Source organism: Macaca nemestrina, chromosome 7 (assembly GCF_043159975.1).
Source record: "Macaca nemestrina isolate mMacNem1 chromosome 7, mMacNem.hap1, whole genome shotgun sequence".
NCBI classification, from domain to species: domain Eukaryota; kingdom Metazoa; phylum Chordata; class Mammalia; order Primates; family Cercopithecidae; genus Macaca; species Macaca nemestrina.
Genome location: NC_092131.1, coordinates 47643754 through 47668657, shown reverse-complemented (window position 1 = coordinate 47668657; position 24904 = coordinate 47643754). Strand labels below are relative to the sequence as shown.

At 40.1% G+C, this 24904-nt stretch overlaps 1 protein-coding gene and 1 pseudogene across 2 annotated transcripts in view; both read right to left on the bottom strand.

The window, feature by feature from the left end:
• The window catches only part of C7H14orf39 (chromosome 7 C14orf39 homolog), a 176331-nt gene that overhangs the window by 33281 nt on the left and 118146 nt on the right, over positions 1-24904 (bottom strand). The gene's annotated exons all lie outside the window — the stretch shown is intronic.
• On the bottom strand, positions 17892-19505 carry LOC105473652 (eukaryotic translation initiation factor 2 subunit 3 pseudogene; annotated as a pseudogene).

Sequence of the window (24904 nt, the reverse complement as noted above, 5' to 3'; positions counted from 1 at the left end):
TCTTTCATAGTACGGTGGTTGTAAAACATGTCTGCAATTTTTTTGACAATGCTCCATCAAAGGTAAAATCTAATTCCTCTTTCTTTTAATATGTTAGTATAATGACTCATTTTTAAGGCATAGGATGCAGCAAAAGAGACACTGTGAAACTTCTGAGGTTAGGTTATAAAAATTAATACAGCATTGCTGTCTCTCCTTGAGCTGACAGGTTACTAGTCTGGCTGCCTTGAAGCCGCCATGCTAGAGACCATACAGAGAGATACCTGAAGAACGTTAGTGGTTCTAGCCCCAGCACCAGACCTGGTGATCTAATGATAATAGCCTGAAACTTCAAGATGCTGCAAATGGAGAAGAGACAGGCTGTCCCTGAGAGAGCCCCGCCCAACTTGCAGATTCATGAACAAAACAAATTCTGTTGTTATTTTGATTAGCAACTATATGTGGGGTGGTTCGTTATATAGCAACAGATAACCAAAACTCATGATAAAGCCTCTGAAAGCCTGGAGTAAATATTCTAGGAGCTGAAGCAAATTATATTTGAAATAAGACCAAATACATCTCAGTGGGGTGGAATATGCAACTGAAATTTCAAAAAGCTATTTTGCATGTTGCATCATTTAACCATTACTTCAGGGATCCAGATCCTAGAGTAGTGAAGACCTAGGGTCTGTTTTGGGTGGAAGCTCAGGAGACAGCAAGCCTGGGGAAGAAGTCACATGCATTACCCAGTGTGCTAGAGCAGAAGTTGGGGTGGGGCCCAACAACGAGCATCGATGTCACACATCTCAGGAGGTAAGAAAGAGCATCCCAAAGTTCTCATGGGCCTGGAGTGGGGGCACTTACCATTTCTGCTTCTGGAAAGTGTTTCCTTGGCTTCTGAGAATCAACATTCTCCTGTTTCCTCCAACCCTCCTACCTGTTCATTCTCTACTCCCTTTGCAGGCTCATTCTCCTCCTGGCCTTTGAATGTCAGAGTTGCTCAAGTCTCAGTCCTAGGCCCTCTCCTCTTCTTCTCCTTTGAGCTCTAGACCTGTACATGTGACTACTCAACCTAACCAAAATGGGATTTGTGATTCTTCCCCACCCCCAACTTTTCCTCCTTCAGTGCTCCCCAGTGCCTGCTACTCTCTCTACCCAACTATGCATGTTCAAGTCCTGAGTCAGCCACAGTATCTCCCTCCTGCTTACCTAAAACTATGGGTCCATAAGCCTGTCGTGTTGGTTTTGGCTCCTAAATAGTTCTTAAACCTGTTCATCCCACCATCACCACCATTCTCAACCTAGTTATGGTCACCCTTCACTTGAATGACTATAATAGCCTCTTTCATTTTTTTTTTTTATTTTGAAATTAATTTTAGTGTTTCATGTGGTCAAAAATGAGATATGTGACTTCCAAGATTTGGGAATTGGGAAATAAGATTAGCCTCTGAGAGTTAAAATATGAAGCAACTTTAATTTATTCTTTTATAAAAACACAAAACACCTCACTTTATAGGTAGTATAAGAAGATAAGACTCTGGATTTATACTGCCTAGTTCAAATCCTAGGTCTGCCATTTAGTAGCTGCATAATCTTTATTTATTTATTTATTGAGACAGAGTCTTGCTCTGTCACCCAGGCTGGGGCGCAATGGCACCATCTTGGCTCACTGCTACCTCTGCCTCCCGGGTTCAAGTGATTCTCATGCCTCAGCCTCCTGAGTAGCTGGAATTACAGGCATGCGCCATCATGCCCAGCTAATTTTTTTTTTTTTTTTGTATTTTTAGTAGAGATGAGGTTTCGCCATGTTGGCCATGCTGGTCTTGAACTCTTGGCCTCATGTGATCCATTCACTTGGCCTCCCAAAATGCTAGAATTATAGGCATGAGCCACCGTGTCTGGCTGTAGCTGCATAATCTTAAACAAATAATTTTTTTGTTGCCTGTTTTCTCTTCTATGGCGATAATGATAGTGCCTGCCTGGTAGGATTTTGATAATTAAATAATTAACACACAGATGTTAGAATAGCCCCTGAGTGTGCTTAAGTATTTAAAAAGTGTTATTATTGTTAAAGTTTTACTTCCAGTCAGAAAGGTGAACAAAAGTGTGAAAATGCTTAAAAAGAAGTGAGGAAGTTATGTTAGCATGGAAAAAAATTTAAATGGAGTCATTTGTTCGTTCACTTAAACATTTTTTGAGCACCAATTAGTACCAGGTACTGTCATAAATGCTGAGGATGAAAAGGGAACAAAATAAGCATTCCTGCCACTATGGAATTTATCTTCTATTAGGAAGAGGTGTACCATAAAAGAAGGTAAGTATAAATGGGCCAGACCTGAGAGAGACCAGCCACCTGTGAGCTGAGTTGGCTCGAACTCTGACTAACAGGATGTTTGTATTGAATAGTAGCAAATAAAGCATATAAAATCCTCTCTTTGGGAAAATACAAATGCCAAAATAAAGCTGTGATAGTTATATTAAATTGAAAAAAATAACTTTTAAAAGGTCACTAAATGATAAATAAAATATTGTTTGCCTAGAAAGTACAATGTAACTTCAAAATATGTAAAGCAAAAATTCTAAACCTGTACAAATAGTAATATAATTCAAACATCAAAGAAACATCAGAGACTCTATATGAAAATTATATTATTTGACCATAAGGTAATTAAGTTTGAAATTTATAACAGAAAGATAAATTTTAAACCACATACATTACAATTTTTAAGCATACTTTTAAATAATAAATAGATTAAAATGATATTATAATAGAACATTTAAAAATACCTAACACTGAACAATAACTATGCCACAAAATTCACAGAATACAATAACAGTATACTGTAAGAGAAATTTGTAATCTTACTAGACAGAAGAATGGCTTATATTTAAAGAGCTAAGCATCTAACTTAAGAAATTAGGGAAAAGGGGGGCGGAGCAAGATGGCCGAATAGGAACAGCTCCAGTCTCCAACTCCCAGCGCGAGCAACACAGAAGACCGGTGATTTCTGCATTTTCAACTGAGGTACTGGGTTCATCTCACTGGGGAGTGCCGGACGATCGGTGCTGGTCAGCTGCTGCAGCCCGACCAGCGAGAGCTGAAGCAGGGCCAGGCATTGCCTCACCCGGGAAGCGCAAGGGGGAAGGGAATCCCTTTTCCTAGCCAGGGGAACTGAGACACACAACACCTGGAAAATCGGGTAACTCCCACCCCAATACTGCGCTTTAAGCAAACAGGCACACCAGGAGATCATATCCCACACCTGGCCGGGAGGGTCCCACACCCACGGAGCCTCCCTCATTGCTAGCACAGCAGTCTGTGATCTACCGGCAAGGCAGCAGCGAGGCTGGAGGAGGGGCACCCGCCATTGCTGAGGCTTAAGTAGGTAAACAAAGCTGCTGGGAAGCTCGAACTGGGTGGAGCTCACAGCAGCTCAAGGAAACCTGCCTGTCTCTGTAGACTCCACCTCTGGGGACAGGGCAATAACAAATGCAGCCGAAACATCTGCAGACGCAAACGACTCTGACAGCTTTGAAGAGAGCAGTGGATCTCCCAACACGGAGGTTGAGATCTGAGAAGGGACAGACTCCCTGCTCAAGTGGGTCCCTGACCCCTGAGTAGCCTAACTGGGAGACATCCCCCACTAGGGGCAGTCTGACACCCCACACCTCACAGGGTGGAGTACACCCCTGAGAGGAAGCTTCCAAAGCAAGAATCAGACAGGTACACTCGCTGTTCAGAAATATTCTATCTTCTGCTGCCTCTGCTGCTGATACCCAGGCAAACAGGGTCTGGAGTGGACCTCAAGCAATCTCCAACAGACCTACAGCTGAGGGTCCTGACTGTTAGAAGGAAAACTATCAAACAGGAAGGACACCTACACCAAAACCCCATCAGTACATCACCATCATCAAAGACCAGAGGCAGATAAAACCACAAAGATGGGGAAAAAGCAGGGCAGAAAAGCTGGAAATTCAAAAAATAAGAGCGCATCTCCCCCAGCAAAGGAGCGCAGCTCATCGCCAGCAACAGATCAAAGCTGGACGGAGAATGACTTTGACGAGATGAGAGAAGAAGGCTTCAGTCCATCAAATTTCTCAGAGCTAAAGGAGGAATTACGTACCCAGCGCAAAGAAACTAAAAATCTTGAAAAAAAAGTGGAAGAATTGATGGCTAGAGTAATTAATGCAGAGAAGGTCCTAAACGAAATGAAAGAGATGAAAACCATGACACGAGAAATACGTGACAAATGCACAAGCTTCAGTAACCGACTCGATCAACTGGAAGAAAGAGTATCTGCGATTGAGGATCAAATGAATGAAATGAAGCGAGAAGAGAAACCAAAAGAAAAAAGAACAAAAAGAAATGAACAAAGCCTGCAAGAAGTATGGGATTATGTAAAAAGACCAAATCTACGTCTGATTGGGGTGCCTGAAAGTGAGGGGGAAAATGGAACCAAGTTGGAAAACACTCTTCAGGATATCATCCAGGAGAACTTCCCCAACCTAGTAGGGGCAGGCCAACATTCAAATCCAGGAAATACAGAGAACGCCACAAAGATACTCCTCGAGAAGAGCAACTCCAAGACACATAATTGCCAGATTCAGCAAAGTTGAAATGAAGGAAAAAATCTTAAGGGCAGCCAGAGAGAAAGGTCGGGTTACCCACAAAGGGAAGCCCATCAGACTAACAGCAGATCTCTCGGCAGAAACTCTCCAAGCCAGAAGAGAGTGGGGGCCAATATTCAACACTCTTAAAGAAAAGAATTTTAAACCCAGAATTTCATATCCAGCCAAACTGAGTTTCATAAGTGAAGGAGAAATAAAATCCTTTACAGATAAGCAAATGCTTAGAGATTTTGTCACCACTAGGCCTGCCTTACAAGAGACCCTGAAGGAAGCACTAAACATGGAAAGGAACAACCGGTACCAGCCATTGCAAAAACATGCCAAAATGTAAAGACCATCGAGGCTAGGAAGAAACTGCATCAACTAACGAGCAAAATAACCAGTTAATATCATAATGGCAGGATCAAGTTCACACATAACAATCTTAACCTTAAATGTAAATGGACTAAATGCTCCAATTAAAAGACACAGACTGGCAAACTGGATAAAGACGCAAGACCCATCAGTCTGCTGTATTCAGGAGACCCATCTCACACGCAGAGACATACATAGGCTCAAAATAAAGGGATGGAGGAAGATTTACCAAGCAAATGGAGAACAAAAAAAAGCGGGGGTTGCAATACTAGTCTCTGATAAAACAGACTTTAAACCATCAAAGATCAAAAGAGACAAAGAAGGCCATTACATAATGGTAAAGGGATCAATTCAACAGGAAGAGCTAACTATCCTAAATATATATGCACCCAATACAGGAGCACCCAGATTCATCAAGCAAGTCCTTAGAGACTTACAAAGAGACTTAGACTCCCATACAATAATAATGGGAGACTTCAACACTCCACTGTCAACATTAGACAGATCAACGAGACAGAAAGTTAACAAGGATATCCAGGAATTGAACTCATCTCTGCAGCAAGCAGACCTAATAGACATCTATAGAACTCTCCACCCCAAATCAACAGAATATACATTCTTCTCAGCACCACATCGTACTTACTCCAAAATCGACCACGTAATTGGAAGTAAAGCACTCCTCAGCAAATGTACAAGAACAGAAATTATAACAAACTGTCTCTCAGACCACAGTGCAATCAAACTAGAACTCAGGACTAAGAAACTCAATCAAAACCGCTCAACTACATGGAAACTGAACAACCTGCTCCTGAATGACTACTGGGTACATAACGAAATGAAGGCAGAAATAAAGATGTTCTTTGAAACCAATGAGAACAAAGATACAACATACCAGAATCTCTGGGACACATTTAAAGCAGTGTGTAGAGGGAAATTTATAGCACTAAATGCCCACAAGAGAAAGCAGGAAAGATCTAAAATTGACACCCTAACATCACAATTAAAAGAACTAGAGAAGCAAGAGCAAACACATTCAAAAGCTAGCAGAAGGCTAGAAATAACTAAGATCAGAGCAGAACTGAAGGAGATAGAAACACAAAAAACTCTCCAAAAAATCAATGAATCCAGGAGTTGGTTTTTTGAAAAGATCAACAAAATTGACAGACCACTAGCCAGACTAATAAAGAAGAAAAGAGAGAAGAATCAAATCGATGCAATTAAAAATGATAAAGGGGATATCACCACCGACCCCACAGAAATACAAACTACCATCAGGGAATACTATAAACACCTCTACGCAAATAAACTGGAAAATCTAGAAGAAATGGATGATTTCCTGGACACTTACACTCTTCCAAGACTAAACCAGGAAGAAGTTGAATCCCTGAATAGACCAATAGCAGGCTCTGAAATTGAGGCAATAATTAATAGCCTACCAACCAAAAAAAGTCCAGGACCAGATGGATTCACAGCTGAATTCTACCAGAGGTACAAGGAGGAGTTGGTACCATTCCTTCTGAAACTATTCCAATCAATAGAAAAAGAGGGAATCCTCCCTAACTCATTTTATGAGGCCAACATCATCCTGATACCAAAGCCTGGCAGAGACACAACAAAAAAAGAGAATTTTAGACCAATATCCCTGATGAACATCGATGCAAAAATCCTCAATAAAATACTGGCAAACCGGATTCAGCAACACATCAAAAAGCTTATCCACCATGATCAAGTGGGCTTCATCCCTGGGATGCAAGGCTGGTTCAACATTCGCAAATCAATAAACATAATCCAGCATATAAACAGAACCAAAGACAAGAACCACATGATTATCTCAATAGATGCAGAAAAGGCTTTTGACAAAATTCAACAGCCCTTCATGCTAAAAACGCTCAATAAATTCGGTATTGATGGAACGTACCTCAAAATAATAACAGCTATTTATGACAAACCCACAGCCAATATCATACTGAATGGGCAAAAACTGGAAAAATTCCCTTTGAAAACTGGCACAAGACAGGGATGCCCTCTCTCACCACTCCTATTCAACATAGTGTTGGAAGTTCTGGCTAGGGCAATTAGGCAAGAGAAAGAAATCAAGGGTATTCAGTTAGGAAAAGAAGAAGTCAAACTGTCCCTGTTTGCAGATGACATGATTGTATATTTAGAAAACCCCATTGTCTCAGCCCAAAATCTCCTTAAGCTGATAAGTAACTTCAGCAAAGTCTCAGGATACAAAATTAATGTGCAAAAATCACAAGCATTCTTATACACCAGTAACAGACAAACAGAGAGCCAAATCAGGAATGAACTTCCATTCACAATTGCTTCAAAGAGAATAAAATACCTAGGAATCCAACTTACAAGGGATGTAAAGGACCTCTTCAAGGAGAACTACAAACCACTGCTCAGTGAAATAAAAGAGGACACAAACAAATGGAAGAACATACCATGCTCATGGATAGGAAGAATCAATATCATGAAAATGGCCATACTGCCCAAGGTAATTTATAGATTCAATGCCATCCCCATCAAGCTACCAATGAGTTTCTTCACAGAATTGGAAAAAACTGCTTTAAAGTTCATATGGAACCAAAAAAGAGCCCACATCTCCAAGACAATCCTAAGTCAAAAGAACAAAGCTGGAGGCATCACACCCTGACTTCAAACTATACTACAAGGCTACAGTAACCAAAACAGCATGGTACTGGTACCAAAACAGAGATATAGACCAATGGAACAGAACAGAGTCCTCAGAAATAATACCACACATCTACAGCCATCTGATCTTTGACAAGCCTGAGAGAAACAAGAAATGGAGAAAGGATTCCCTATTTAATAAATGGTGCTGGGAAAATTGGCTAGCCATAAGTAGAAAGCTGAAACTGGATCCTTTCCTTACTCCTTATACGAAAATTAATTCAAGATGGATTAGAGACTTAAATGTTAGACCTAATACCATAAAAATCCTAGAGGAAAACCTAGGTAGTACCATTCAGGACATAGGCATGGGCAAAGACTTCATGTCTAAAACACCAAAAGCAACGGCAGCAAAAGCCAAAATTGACAAATGGGATCTCATTAAACTAAAGAGCTTCTGCACAGCAAAAGAAACTACCATCAGAGTGAACAGACAACCTACAGAATGGAAGAAAATTTTTGCAATCTACTCATCTGATAAAGGGCTAATATCCAGAACCTACAAAGAACTCAAACAAATTTACGAGAAAAAAACAAACAACCCCATCAAAAAGTGGGCAAAGGATATGAACAGACATTTCTCAAAAGAAGACATTCATACAGCCAACAGACACATGAAAAAATGCTCATCATCACTGGCCATCAGAGAAATGCAAATCAAAACCACAATGAGATACCATCTCACACCAGTTAGAATGGTGATCATTAAAAAGTCAGGAAACAACAGGTGCTGGAGAGGATGTGGAGAAATAGGAACACTTTTACACTGTTGGTGGGATTGTAAACTAGTTCAACCATTATGGAAAACAGTATGGCAATTCCTCAAGGATCTAGAACTAGATGTACCATATGACCCAGCCATCCCATTACTGGGTATATACCCAAAGGATTATAAATTATGCTGCTATAAAGACACATGCACACGTATGTTTATTGCAGCACTATTCACAATAGCAAAGACTTGGAATCAACCCAGATGTCCATCAGTGACAGATTGGATTAAGAAAATGTGGCACATATACACCATGGAATACTAAGCAGCCATCAAAAAGGATGAGTTTGTGTCCTTTGTAGGGACATGGATGCAGCTGGAAACCATCATTCTTAGCAAACTATCACAAGAACAGAAAACCAAACACCGCATGTTCTCACTCATAGGTGGGAACTGAACAATGAGATCACTTGGACTCAGGAAGGGGAACATCACACACAGGGGCCTATCATGGGGAGGGGGGAGGGGGGAGGGGGGAGCGATTGCATTGGGAGTTATACCTGATGTAAATGATGAGTTGATGGGTGCAGCACACCAACATGGCACAAGTATACATATGTAACAAACCTGCACGTTATGCACATGTACCCTACAACTTAAAGTACAATAATAATAAATAAATTAAAAAAAAAAAAAGAAATTAGGGAAAAGGCAAATAACCCTAAAGAAAATAGAATTAAAGAAATAAAAAATGTTGAGTAGAAATTAATAAAATAAAAAAGAAGAATGAAATAGAGACAATCAACAAAGCCAAAACTTGGTTCTTTGAAAAGACTACTCAAATAGACAACTGCTGAAGAGATCGAATAAGGGAAAAAGGTATAAATATATACTCCTAAGAATTTAAAAAGGAACCAGGGACCACAGCTATATGAACATCAGACTTTAAGAAGAAAATACAATAAATCTACCAATAATTTTACACTAATAAATTTGAAATAACAATAAAATAATAAGTTGAAAATAGACAAAATAACAAATTATTAGGAAAAGGTAACATCAAAACTGGTGCAAGAAGACAGAAAGCCTGAATAGTGGGTCTTATAACATATATTTGACAAATTGAACAAGAAATGTATGAGAAAGGAAAATTACAGACCAAACGAATTCACCAACATAAATGGTAAAGTCTTAAACAAAATACTAGAAAACTAAGTCAATTAGTGTATTGCAAATACTAACATCATGACCAAGTTGGGTTCATTTGGAGAATGCAAGGTTGTTTTAACATTAGAAAATCTATAAATGTAATGTACCATATAAGCAGATTAAAAGAGAAAACCCATGCGATCATTGCAATTGATGAGAAAAGTATTTGATAAAATTCAACACCTATTCACAAAAAAAAGAACAAAACCTCTCATAGTAAACTTAGGATAAAAGGAAACTTCTTAATCTAATTTTTTTAAAAAGGTATCTCCAAAAATTTACAGCAAATATCATTTTAAGTGACAAAACATTAGAAGAAGTCATTTTAAAATCAGAAAAAAGAAAGAATGTCAACTATCACCTTGGGGTTTTTAGAGAATCCCTAAGGGCTAACCTCAATATAAGAGGTACCAAATACTCCTACAGTCTAAAGTCAGGTGGTGTGATGCCTATTCAGGAAACACTAAGAGACTGTGTACTTCTAAAACATCAGCTAATGCTCATCTTCTGGCTATATAAAAAAGTGCTGAGGGGTTGAAGAGGCTGTTAGGGAGTGTTCTTTTGGAGAAAGTAGTTGGTATCCTAAGCATTCCCAAGCTATATGCCTATCTCCTACTGGTACTGCTACACTGCCCTATCCACCATGAGGGAGAGAAGAGATGGTGCTTCCTCTTAACCTTAAAACAAGTTGAATCAGGATGGTTTTAGGAGAAGCTCTTGGATATTTTAATATCTGTTTCCTCAGAAAACACTAAACTCTAAAAGTGAATGATCATATTTACAGAGACTTGTATTTACAGAGTTGCACTGGTAGAAAATGGCACTTCCACCAATATATTAATATTTCTGATTAGTTGGCACTCCTCAGAAGGCTGAGCATTCTTGAAAGGAACATCTTCTCAAAATTTTCACACCAAGAGTGCAACAAATTTTTGTTCATTTTGTTCTATTTTGTTTTCTTTTGGAGAGTCTCACTCTCGCCCAGGCTGGAGTGCAGTGGCACAATCTTAGGTCACTGCAACCTCCACCTTCCAGGTTCAAGCAATTCTCATTCCTTAGCTTCCCAAGTAGCTAGGACTACAGGCACATGCCACCACGCCTAGCTAATTTTTGTATTTTTCTTTTTCTTTCTTTTTTTTTTTTTAAATAGAAATGGGGTTTCACCATATTAGCCAGACCATATTCTGGCCAAACAAATTCTGGCCAGGCTGGTCTCGAAATCCTGGCCTCAAGTAAACCATCCACCTCAGCCTCACAAAGTGCCGGGACTACAGGTGTCAGCACTGTGCCCAACCAATAAACTTAACATAAAGAAATAAAGGTATACTATAGGATGCAGATTTGGGGAGGAGCAATTAAATAATCTGCTTCAGTGAAAGATCCCTAAGGCCTACAAACTGTAGTTGGAGTTAGTTCTGATATGTGAGTTTTAAGAACTCAGTCATATATACATACAAAGAGTCCAAAGCCTATCCTTCTCCCTCACTAGATTGTAATGTCTTGAAGAGCAGAGTCTATATTCCAATACATAGTAACCCCATAGTAAATATTTGTTGAACTGAATAACTGCAGGATGACTGATATTAATGATAGAATAGTAATTATGAATTTGCAAAAATTAAAAACCATTACCTTCTACAACATAGATGAAAATTATACATCGAAACCTATTATGATTCCATTACACAGAATTTGTTCTTACCTATGAATAAAACTGCCATTGTCAGAGAGCAAGGAGAATTGACAATGTTTCTGGAACAAATACAACTTTTATATGTGCTTATCATGCGTCAGGTACTCTGCTAAGCGCTTTATGTATATTAACTCAATTAATGTTCACATAAACCCTATGAGAAAACTAAAACTAAAGAAATATCCTAGGGTCACACAAGCAGGTTTTGAACCCATTCATTACACAATTTTTTAAACTACTGGTAAAATTTTGAAACATGTAGTTTATTCAAACTGTGTATTTTTTTAAACAACCAAATGACTTAAATCAAATCTCTTATCGTCAAATTTTCAAAAGAATTATCACACTTTGGGAGGCCAAGGTGTGCGGATCACTTGAGGTCAGGAGTTCTAGACCAGCCTGGCCAACATGGCAAAACCTCGTCTCTAGTAAAAATACAAAAATTAGCTGGGTGTGGTGGTGCATGCCTGTAATCTCAGTTAGTTGGGAGGCTGAGGCAGGAGAATCTGGGAGGTGGAGGTTGCAGTGAGCCGAGATGGTGCCACTGCACTCCACCCTGGGTGACAGAGCGAGACCCTGTCACAAACAAATAAACAAACAAAACACAAACAAGCAAAAGAAATATGAAACTGGGAAGTGGTGTCAGTAAGATGACGAACCAGGAAGCTCCAGGCTTTCCTTCCTCTACAGAGACACCAAGTTAACAATGATATGTGAACCAGAATACCTCTGAGAAATTGTGAGACCAGTTCAGAAGTTATAGCAAACAAGCCAATGTAAAACCAAGAAGGGATTCAAGTGAAAGATGTTAAGAAAGTTCATATGTTTTGCTTGCTCATCCATGCCCCCTCTCCATGTGGCTTAGCACAGTGCAACCAGGAAGAAACCCCTCAAACTCAAGCTCCTCCTTCTGGAGTGAATCATGCATCCGGCGTTCTAAGTTTCGTGGAAACCACCAGAGGGACTAGTTTCGGTCTTACTTGATGAATCAAAGGCATAATTTGGAAGCCAGTCAAAACAGAGATAAGCACTGCCATACATTAGAGCTGCAATTTTGCAGGCAGATGCCAAGGGAAATAAGAAATCAGAGAAGGTTTGAGAGGCTGTAGAATCTCTAGCTAGGCTGATTGGTGAACTTCATCTGCACAAAGACTGGGAGTGGTGGTTGCTTTTACAAATACCCAAATCTCAACAAAAGATTACAAGGCATACAAAGAAACAAGAATCATGGCCCAATCAAAGGAAAAATAAAATAAAATTCAGAAACTGATCTTAAAGAAATGCAGATCTATGAGCTGCCTGACAAAGAATTTTAAATAGGCCAGATGCAGTGACTCACACCTGTAATCCCAGCACTTTGGGAGGCCAAGGTGGGTGTGTTGTTTGAGCCCAGGAATTCAAGACTAGGTTGGGTGAAACCTCGTCTCTACAAGAATTCCAAAAATTATCTGGGTGTGGTGGTGTGCCCCTGTGGTCCCAGCTATTCAGGAGGCAGAGGTGGGAGGATCACTGAAGCCCAGGGAGACTGAGGCTGCAGTCAGCCATGATCTTGCCACTGAACTCCAGCCTGGGCAAAAAAGTGAGACCCTGCCTCAAAAAAAGTTTTTTTAATAACTGTCATACAGATTCTCAATGAGATAAAAGAAAACACATGTCAACAATTAAATGAAATAAAGAAAATAATGCATGAACAAAATGAGAATATAAAACAAAAGAGAAACTATTTTTAAAAAGAACCAAACAAATTCTGGCACTGAAAAATACAACTGAACTAAAAAAAAATTACTACAGAGGTTCACCAGCAGACTTGATCAGGCAAAAAAAAAAAAAAAAAAAAAAAAAAAAAAAAAGAATCAGCAAACTGGAAGACAGGTCATCCGAAATATCATCAAGTCAGAGGAGCAAAAAGATAAAAAGAATGAAGACGAGTGAAGAGTGCTTGGGGAACTTATGGGACATAATATTTGGATCTGTGTCCCCACCCAAATTTCATGTTGAATTATAATCCTCAATGTTGGAGGTGGGGCGTGGTGGGAGGTGATTGGATCATGGAGGTGGAGTTCTCATGAATGGTCTAGCACCATACCTTCTGTGCTGTTCTCATGATAGGAGTGAGTGACTTATCATGAGATATGGTTGTTTAAAAGTATGTAGCACCTCCTCATTCTCTCTCTCAGTCTTGCTCCTGCCATGTAAGACTCCTGCTCCTGCTTTGCCTTCCACCATGATTGTAAGTTTCTTGAGGCCTCCCCAGAAGCAGATGCTGCCATGCTTCCTGTACAGCCTGTAGAACTGTGAGTCAATGTAACCTGTTTTCTTTATAAATATCAAGCCTCAGGCATTTCTTTATAGCAGTACGAGAACAGACTAATACAGAAAACTGGTACCAAGAGTGGGGCATTGCTATAAAGATACTTAAAAATGTGGAAGTGGCTTTTTATCTGGGTAATAAGCAGAGGTTGGAAGAGTGTAGAGGGCTCAGAAGAAGACAGAAAGATGAAGGAAAACTTGAAACTTCTCAGTGACTTTTTAAATTGTGATCAAAATTCTGATAGGGAGGTGGACAATGAAGTCCAGGTTGAGGAAGTCTCAGATGGAAATGAGCAACTTATTGGGAACTGGAGCAAATATCACTTTTACTATGCTTTAACAAAGAGACTGGCTAAATTGTGCCCCTGCTCTAGGAATCTGTGGAACTTTGAACTTGAGAGAGATGATTTAAGGTATCTGGCCAGAGAAATTTCTAAGCAGCAAAGCATTCAAGATGTGGTCTGCCTGCTTCTAACAACCTATGCTTATACGTGTGAAAAAAGAAATGACCTGTATTAGCCCATTTTCGGGCTGCTGATAAAGACATACCCGAGACATACCCTCTTTAATTTACAAAATAAAGAGGTTTAATTGGACTCACAGTTCCATGTGGCTAGGAGGCCTCACAATCATGGCAGAAGGCAAGGAGGAGCAAGTCACATCTTACGTGGATGGTGGCAGGCTGAGAGAGCTTGTGCAGGGAAACTCCTGGTTTTAAAACCATCAGATCTCATGAGACTCACTCACCACCAGGAGAACAGCACAGGAAAGAACTGTTACCACAATCCAACCACCTCCTACCAGGTCCCTCCCACAACATGTGGGAATTATGTGAGTTACTATTCAAGATGAGATCTGGGTGAAGAGACAGCCAAACCACATCATGATCTGAAACTGGAATTTATATTTAACAGGGAAGTAGAGCGGAAGTTTGGAAAATTTGCAGCTTGGCCATATGGTAGAAAAGAAAAGCCTATTTTCAGGGGTAGAAATCAAGTGGGCTGAAGAAATTTACAAAGAAAGCCTCAGAGGCATTTCAGAGACCTTCTCGTCAGCTCTTCTCATCACAGGCCCAGAGACCTAGGAGGACTGAATGGTTTCATGGATCAGGTCCAGGGCCCACTTCCCTGTGCAACCTGGGGACATTGCTCCCTGTTTTCCAGCTGCTCCAGCTCCAGTTGTGGCTCAAAGGGGCCCATGTACAGCTCAGGCTGCTGCTTCAGATAATGCAATCCATAAGCCTTGGTGGCTTCCACCTGGTGTTAAGCCTGTGGGTGCACAGAATGCAAGAATTGAGGCTTGGGAGCCTCCATCAAGATTTCAAAATATGCACTGAAAATCCTGGATCTCCAGGCAGAATCCTCCTGCAGAGTTGGAGCCCTATTGGAGAACCTCTATTGGGTCAGTACAGAGAGGAAACATGGGGTTGGAGTCCCCACACAGACTCTCCACTGGGGCACTGCCTAGTAGAGCAGTGAGAAGAGGGCCACCATCCTATTCACCTTAGAATGGTAGACCCACAGATAGATTGCATCTTCAGTATGGAGGAGCTGCAGGCACACAACTCCAGCCCATGAGAGCAGCCATGGGGGCTGAACCTTGCAAAGCCACAGAAGCAGAGCTGCCCAAGTCTTTGGGAGCCCAACCCTTGCAGCAATGCTGCAAGTATGTGAGACACAGAGTCAAAGGAGATTATTTTAGAGCATTAAGATTTAATAACTGCCCTGTTGGGTTTCAGACTTGCATGGGGCCTGTAGCCCCTTTCTTTTGGTCTATTTCTCCCTTTTGGAATGGGAATATTTGCCCAATGCCTATACCCCCATTATATCTTGGGAGTAACTAACTTGTTTTTTGTTTCACTGGCTTATAGGTAGAAGGGACTAGTCTTGTCTCAGATGAGACTTTGGATTTTGGACATTTTAGTTAATGCTAGAATGAGTTAAGGCTTTGGGAGAACTGTTGGGAAGGCATAATTGAATTTTGCAATGTGAGAAGAACATGATATTTGGGAGAGTCCAGGGGTGGAATGATATGGTTTTGATCTGTGTCCTCACCCAAATCTCATGTTAAATTGTAATCCCCAATGTTGAAGGTGGGGCCTGGTGGAAGGTGATTGGATCTTGGGGACAGAATTCTCATGAATGGTTTATCACCATCCCCTCAGTACTTTTCTCATGATAGTTAGTGAGTGAATTATCATGAGATCTTGTTTAAAAGTGTGTAGCACCTCCTCATTCTCTCTCTTGGTCCTGCTCCTTTCATGTAAGATGTCTGTTCCCTCTTTGTCTTCTGCCATAATTGTAAGTTTTCTGAGGCTTCCCTAGAAGCAGATGCCACCATGCTTTCTGTACAGCCTGCCAAACCATCAGCAGATTAAACCTTTTTTCTTTATAAATTACCTAGTGTCAGGTATTTTTATAGAAATGTGAGAATGGCCTAATATAGGATGCTATCAAGTGACCAATATTCACATTATAGAATTTAAGAAGGAGAAAAGAGCAAGGATATAATGGCAGAAAACTTTCTAAATTTAAAGAAATAAATGGATATACAAATTTGACAAGCTCAAAAGACTCCAACTAGGATAAAACCAAAAAAGAACCCCACCAACATTCATTATAATCAAACTTTTTAAAGTCAAAGACAGAATCTTGAAAGCAGCAAGAGAAAAGCAATTCATCATATATAAGGGAACTGCCATAACATTATCAGTGGATTTCTCAGCAGAAACCTTTCATATCAGAAGGGAGTAGCATAATATATTCAAAGTAATAAAAGAAAAAAACCCTGTTAGCTAAGAATACCAGGTCTAGCAAAACCATCCCAATTAAATCAGAACAATTAAAATCAGAATCTCTGTGGGGCATTTTTTTTTTAAAAAAAGCTTCCCCAGCAATTCTATTGTCAGTGAGTTGTAAATCACTGCTCAACAGAACCTCTTATGAAGCAAAAACATAAAGAAAAATAAGCCGGGCACAGTGGCTCACGCCTGTAATCCCAGCATTTTGGAAGGCAGAGGCGGACAGATCACCTGAGGTCAGGAGTTCAAGACCAGCCTTGGCAACATGGTGAAACCCCATCTCTACCAAAAACACAAAAATTAGCCGGGTATGGTGACACGTGCCTGTAATCTCAGCTACATGGTAGGCTGAAGCATGCGAATCACTTGAACCAGGGAGGCAGAGGTTGCAGTGAGCCAAGATCGTGCCACCGTACTCTAGCCTAGGTGACAGAGTGAGCCTCCATCTCAAAAAAAAAAAAAAAAAAAAAAGGGAAAAGCACACAAGTATACGGACATGGGGAATAAGTTAAAAATCAAAAGGACTCACTCACTACTTTCTAACATCTTTTACTTCTTGACCTTTCAAAACATCCAAAAATTAGTAATATTATAATTGGTGTCACAATCTTAACAGTTAAGAAAAAACATAAAATGAAGGCCTAGAAACATCTTTGTTACTCATCTAGAATTATTTGGTATAACAGTATTTTCCAATGGAGGAAGACTATTGGATTTCAGGCATAAAACAATGCAGAAAAAAATCTCAAGGCATCACAGGGAGAGGGAGATAACTTCTGACTCTGGTTTCCCGTGTTTCAAGCCAGGAAGAGCAAGGGGAGAAAAATATCTGTCCATGGGAACAAGTAATCATGCTTCAAAGGACAATTTCATTTGAACCCATTAATTTCCTTTTCATGCAAAATTTCAAAGATAAAGCAACATAAAATATGGGGCCAAAGAAAAGGGAGAAGGTCTTCAAGGAGAATTTGTGCCTTTAAGTTTTAACTGGTACAACAGTCCTTCAGCCTGGAGGTACTCAAAGACGAATCATGAAAAAGAAAAAAAACTTTATTTCAAGCAGGTTCAGTGATATATGTGTGTGCTACAGCAAAGGCTGGTTGTGGCAAAGTTTCAAACTGTATGATATGGGCTGGGCAAGGTGGCTCATGCCTGTAATCCCAGCACTTTGTGAGGCTGAGGTGGACTGATCACCCTGAGGTCAGGAGAGACCAGCCTGGCCAACATGCCGAAACCCAGTCTCTACTAGTAATACAAAAATTAGCTAGGTGTGGTGGCGTGAACCTGTAATCTCAGCTACTCGGGAGGCTGAGGCAGGAGAATCGCTTGAACCCGGGAGGCAGAGGTTGGGGATCACGCCACTGCACTCCAGCCTGGGCGACAGAGCCAGACTCAAAAACAAAAGAAAATGAAACAAACAAAAAAACCAAAACTGCATGATGTATAACTTTGACATTATGTGGGAATGCTTCACTTCTGTCAAAATGTAGATTCAATCCAACATTATGCCAATTTTTATATTAATTGTAGTCCCTAATTTTTCATAACCAAAAAAAAAGAGAATAACCTTACAGTTACCTACTAAGGTAACGAACTGTGAAATCAATTCCCCAATATTGCTTTGAAAATAAACCCCTTGGTTGTTAAGAGGAATTCCAACTTCCAACTCCATCCAAATGTGTTATTTAACCGGTATTCTTCAGTCATCATCTACTGTTGGCTTGATTGTCACTCCTCTTCTTATCTGACCCCAACCAATTAAACGCCAGTGTTTTTCAACTCTTTGGCTAAGGGCAATTTTTTCTCCTACCTCTGTGCACACTGGATTGGTCAAAACAATTTTACCCAAATCGGCCTTGACAGCACTAACTCTCCCTCCTGTTGACAGGGATACTATGTTCACCATGAGCACTTCATTCTTAGACAGCTTTTGAACCTTTGCTGCTTTCTTGTCTCCTTCAGTGTGTACACCTAGAAGCCGTCGAAGCAGGAAATAGGAAATTTCCAATTCTGTGAATATCTCAGGTAAAGCTCCGACTGCACCAAGTACTTGCCCCACCATTCTGTCAGCCTGGCACAAAGTGGGGTCAATTTTTGTTCCAACTCCAATAAAACCGCCTGGAGCAGCATATTGCAGATCATTATGCTCTGCAAAAAGTGATACAATTTTGGAAAAGATTGGTTTACACATGAGTTTTCCTTCACTATCTTTGGAAACAATACCAGGTCTTACTTCTATCTCCTGGCCCACCTTTAATACTCCTTTTAGGATACTACCACCAGCTACACCTCCCTTAAGGTCATCAACTTCACAGCCAGGTTTGTTGACATCAAAAGATCTAATAACAATAAGCCGGGGCTCTGAAGTAAACTCTCTTGGGGGTACTGGAATTTTCTTTACTATGGACTCACAAACAACTTCAATGTTGTATTTCAACTGAGCCGAAATTGGAATAATGGGAGCACCCTCTGGTACTGTAGCTTGGACAAATGCAACGATCTGCTCGTATTGTTCTTTAGCCTGACTTTCTTTTACCAAATCAATTTTATTTTGTAGAATCAAAATATGCTTCAGTTTCATGATCTCTATAGCAGCCAGGTGTTCAGACGTCTGAGGCTGAGGACAAGATTCATTACCAGCTATCAACAGAAGAGCTGCATCCATCACTGCTGCACCATTCAGCATAGTAGCCATCAAAATATCGTGGCCAGGCTTAACAAAGGAAACATGTCTAATTTGAAGTTCCCTTTTGTCCCTGCAGTGTCTGCAGGAAACTCATCAGGTGTACTGCTCCCACAAGATCTACAACATTCTGGCCGAGGGCAACTTGGGTCATCAAGTTTATAAATCTTAGCATTAGCATATCCAAGCTTGATTGTAATATTTCTTTCTAGTTCATTTTTGAACCTGATGGTGTGAACTCCAGAAATAGCTTTGACGACTGTGGATTTCCCATGAGCTACATGACCAATTGTACCTATATTAATTGTGGCTTGTCTGCTGATAATTTCGTGTGAAAGTGGCATCAACTTGGTAACATCCAACGTGGTGAGATCCTGACGCGAAAGATGCGGCTGCCCCAGAGTCACTCCAGCTTCTCCGCCCGCCATGTTGCCAGAAGAGCCCCTTGTGGGTTTTAAAACAATACTTCAGGACACAAGGAATGGAACGAGGGAAAGCGTCTGGAAACAACATGACTAACTGAACAACCTAGAATAACATTTTTGAAAGCTGTTTTGTAGAGCACTAATTCTTTGAGATGTTAATATAAGTGAAAATTATGTAGTCTAGATTGGTAAATGGAAGATTCAGCACATATAAAAACTAAATTTCCTAACTGTGGAACATCTTAGAACTTTGTATTTTCTAATATGCATTCTTAATTTGTTGAGAGAAGACATGTATTCCTAAAGGTTATTTAATTACAGAAGCAGTTTTTATTTTCATAGAGCATCTATTAGCAATAATGTCATGAAGAACACATTTTGGCAACAATGATAGAGCATACAGAAACAAAAACCTGTTCAACTTAGTTTAAGCATGATCTTAATTAGACTGCAGAATAAAACAGTTTCAAATAAGTACTGGAAATAAGAGGCATCATTGCTAGTCAACAAATAAACACAACACATTCTTTTTAAAAATGAATACCATGGGAACAATCGCTGACTGATGTCCTTTACTGTATATGCAAATTCTAAGATACCTTCTTAGAACACAAAGGGTTCAATGCTTAGCATATGGCCGCCTTCGCATACAGTTGGCGTAAATAATTTTTAGTCCTGAGTGAACTACATGAGTTAATAAGAAACAAATTTTAACCTTCAAATATTCCACCAAGTCAGTCTTTCATAATTTGGAAGCCTAAAGCTTTCTTTAGGTGTCCCTCAAAGGAGCTATAAGATGCCTTCTAAATTCCAAAATTCTCATATCCAGTTTCAATGTGACACTTGAAAATTATGTAATGGTCTTTGGTAGTCATCAAAACTGTGGTTCCACTATTGAATCCTTTTTATTTTATTTTATTTTATTTTACTTATTTTTGTTGAGATGGAGTCTCGCTCTGTTGCCCAGGCTGGAGTGCAGTGGTGGGATCTCGGCTCACTGCAACCTCCACCTCCCAAGTTCAAGAGCGATTCTCCTGCCTCAGCCCCCTGAGTAGCTGGGACTACAGGTGTGCACCACCACGCCCAGCTAATTTCTGTATTTTTGGTAGAGACGGGGTTTCACTGCATTGGCCAGGCTGGTCTTGAACTCCTGACCTCAAGTGATCTGCCTGCCTCAGCATCCTAAAGTACTGGGATTTCAGGCATTAGCCATCGTGCCAGACCCCACTATTGAATCTTTATAGTCATTTTACCTTACAGTAGGCAGACTAACATTTTCAAAACAAATCAGGTTATATCTTCATTCCAACCCCTGAATTCAAAACTCTAATGACAGGTTGTTACACTCTCAATAAAATCTGCACTCCTTACTATGTATGGCCTGTGAGGGTCTACATAATATGGTCCTTGCTAACTTTCTGATTTCAACATCTACCTCTCCTTCCTCACTTAGTCCTCAAACACCCCTAACTTCTTTCTGACTCCAGACCTTTGTCTTCTACCTAAAATAGTCTCCTTTCATATCACCCTTTACATTACAAGCATCTTCCCACTTTTTCCTTTCATATTGGTGGGTCCCTCACCTTATTTTGGTTATTATCAAACTGCCATCTCTTCAGAGAAAGGCCTTCCTTAACCACTTTATTTAATATAGTACTTCTGTCATGCTCCAGCTTCTCACCCTCCATTTCCAGTTAATTTTCTTCATACCACTTATTTCTGACACATATTTTTGGCTGACTTTCTCTTACCCACTGAATATAAGCTCCCTAAGGCATGGGCATTCTCTGTTGTCTTATCTATCATATCCCATGCCTAGCACAACTCAAAATTTATTGAGACTTCAGGCACAAAAGAGGTCTCAATAAATTTTTTGTTGACATGATAAAATGTGTTAAAACACTTTCTCATGTCAATACCAAATGAGCAAAATATAAGTATCATGTAATGCTAATAGACAATTATTTATTTGTTTATTTTGTCTGGAGGGGGTACTTATTTTTGTCAACAGTCAAAAGTCAGGTAACAAATATTTACTGAAAGCTTACTGCAAGGCAGTAACTATTCTGGTAATCATACTTAAGAAAGAATCATGGGTCTGGGCACAGCAGCTCACGCCTGTAATCCCAGTGCTTTGAGAGGCCGAGGTGGGTGGACCACCTGAGGTCAGGAGTTTGAGACCAGCCTGACCAAACTGGTGAAACTCCATCTCCACTAAAAATACAAAAGTAGCCCAGTGTGGTGGCACATGCCTGTAATCCCACCTACTCAGGAGGCTGAGGCAGGAGAATCACTTAAACCTGGGAGGCGGAGGTTGCAGTGAGCTGAGATTGTGCTACTGCACTCCAGTTTGGGAGGCAGAGTGAGACCCCTTCTCAAAAACAAAGAAATAAAGAAAGAAAATAAAGAACCATGGGGCTGGCACAGTGGCTCCTGCCTGGAGAGGAAAAAATAAACTTGATAAACCTCTAGCAATAATGACACAGATTAACAGAGACAAGACAAAAATCATCAATGCCAGCAATGGCACAGGAAATATCATTGCAGATTCCACAGCCATTAAAAGGAAAATAAGGCCAGGTATGGTGGCTTACACCTATAATCCCAGCACTTTGGAAGGCTGAGGCGGGTGAATCCCTTTAGCCCAAGAGTTCGAGAACAGCTGGGCAACATGGTGAAACCCTGTCTCTACAAAAAATACAAAAATTAGATGGAAGTGGTGGCACATGCCTGTAGTCCCAGCTACTTGGAAGGCTGAGATGGAGGGATCGATTGGGTCTGGGAGGTCAAAGCTGCAGTGAGCTATGATTGTGCCACTGCACTCTAGTCTAGGTGACAGAGTGAGACCCTGCAAAACAAGAAAGAAAGAGAGAGAGAGAGAGAGAGAGAGGAAGGAAAGAAGGAAGCAAGGAAGGAAGGAAGGAAGGGAAGGAAACAAATAAATAAGGAATACTACTGCATTAGTCAGGGATATATATATATATATATATATATATATATATATATATATGCACATATATATATTTATATATATTTTAGAAAATATGTGATTATGGAGGCTGGTAAGTCTAAAATTTGCAAGCTGGGCTGTCAGGCTAGAAACCCAGAGGAGACCTGATGCTATAGTTTGGCCCAGAATCTACAAAGAACTCAAACAAATTTACAAGAAAAAAACAACCCCACCGAAAAGTGGGCAAAGGATATGAACAGACAGTTCTCAAAAGAAGACATTTATGCAGCCAACAGACACATGAAAAATGCTCATATCACTGGTCATCAGAAAAATGCAAATCAAAAGCACAATGAGATACCATCTCATGCCAGTTAGAATGGCAATCATTAAAAAGTCAGGAAACAACAGATGCTGGAGATGATGTGGAGAAACAGGAACACTTTTACACTGTTGGTGGGAGTGTAAATTAGTTCGACCATTGTGGAAGACAGTGTGGCAATTCCTCAAGGATCTAGAACTAGAATTACCATTTGACCCAGCAATCCCATTACTGGTTATATACCTAAAGGATTATAAATCATGCTACTATAAAGACACATGCACACTTATGTTTATTGCGGCACTATTCACAATAGCAAAGACTTGGAACCAACCCAGATGTCCATCAATAATAGACTGGATTAAGAAAATGTGGCACATATACACCATGGAATACTATGCAGCCATAACAAAGGATGAGTTCATGTCTTTTGCAGGGTCATGGATGAAGCTGGAAACCATCATTCTCAGCAAACTATTGCAAGGACAGAAAACCAAACACCACATGTTCTCACTCATAGGTGGGAATTGAACAATGAGCTCACTTGGACACAGGGCGGGGAACATCACACACCAGGGCCTGTCGTGGGGGTGGGGACCTGGGGGAGGGATAGCATTAGGAGAAATACCTAACGTAAATGACGAGTTGATGTGTGCAGCAAACCAACATGGCACATGTATACCTATGTATCAAACCTGCACGTTGTGCACATGTACCCTAAAACTTAAAGTATAATTTAAAAAAATAAATAAAAGATTATATACCATGACCAAGTGAGATTTATCCAACATACACAAGGCTGGTTCTCAAATTCAAAAATAAATCAATGTAATCCACCATATCAACAGGCTAAGGAGAAAAATCACATGATCATCTCAATTGAGGCAAAAAAGGCATTTGACAAAATATAACGCCCACTCATTTAAAACAAACAAACAAACAAAAAACCTCTTAGCAAACTAGGAATAGAGGAATACTTCCTCAACATGATAAAGAGTATCTATTAAAAAAAGAAACCCTACAGTTAACATCATACTTCACAGTAAAAGACTGAATGTTTCCTTTAAGATCAGAAACAAAGAAAGATGTCCACTTTTATCCTCTTATTCAACATAGTACTGGAAGTTCTAGACACTGCAATGGGACAACAAAAAATACTAAAATCCATACAAATTGAAAATGAAGAACAAAATCTGTTCTTATGTGCAATGGTATGATTATCTGTGTAGAAAATTCCAGGGAATCTACAAAACTAAAACTAAAACTCCTAGAGCTAAGAGGGGTTGAAGAAAACACGATGGTATAGTTTGAATCGTTGTCCCTGCCCAAATCTCACATTAAATTGTAATCTTCAGTGTTGGAGGTGAGGCCTAGTGGGAGGTGGTTGGATCATGGGAGTGGGCTCCTCACAAATGGCTTGGGCCAGCCTCTTGGAATAAATGAGCACTCTCTGAGCTCGCCAGTGATCACCTGAGATCTGGTATTTTTAAGGTGTGTGGCACGTCTCCCCTCCACCGATTCCTGCCCTCTCTTGCTCCTGCTTTTGCCATGTGAAGTGCCTGCTCCAACTTTACCTCCCACAATGACTGTAAGCTTCTTGAGGCCTCCCCAGAAGCTGATGCAGGAGCTGTGCGTCCTAGAGTCTGCAGAACTGTGAGCCAATTAAGCCTCTTTTCTTTATAAATTACTGGTCTGCAGTATTTCTTTATAGCAATGCAAGAACTGTCTAATACATAAGATCAACACATAAATATCAATCATATTTATACATGCAGTAGCTCCCCTTTTCCAGTTTTGCTTTCCACAGTTTCGGTTACTCATGGTCAATCACAGTTTTTAAGGATTAAATGTAAGATTTGAGACGTAAACAGTCCATATGTTTTAAATCATAAACCATTCTGAGTAGCATGATGAAATCTTGTGCCATCCTGCTCCGTCCCACCTGGGACATGACTTATCTCTTTGTCCAGCGTATCCACACTCTATATGCTGCCCACCCATTAGTCACTTAGCAGCCATCTTGGTCATTTGATCAACTGTCCTGGTGTCACAGGGCTTGTGTTCAAGTAACCTGTATTTTACTTAATCATGATCCCAAATCATAAGAGTAGTAATTATGGCATATTGTTACAGTTGTTGTA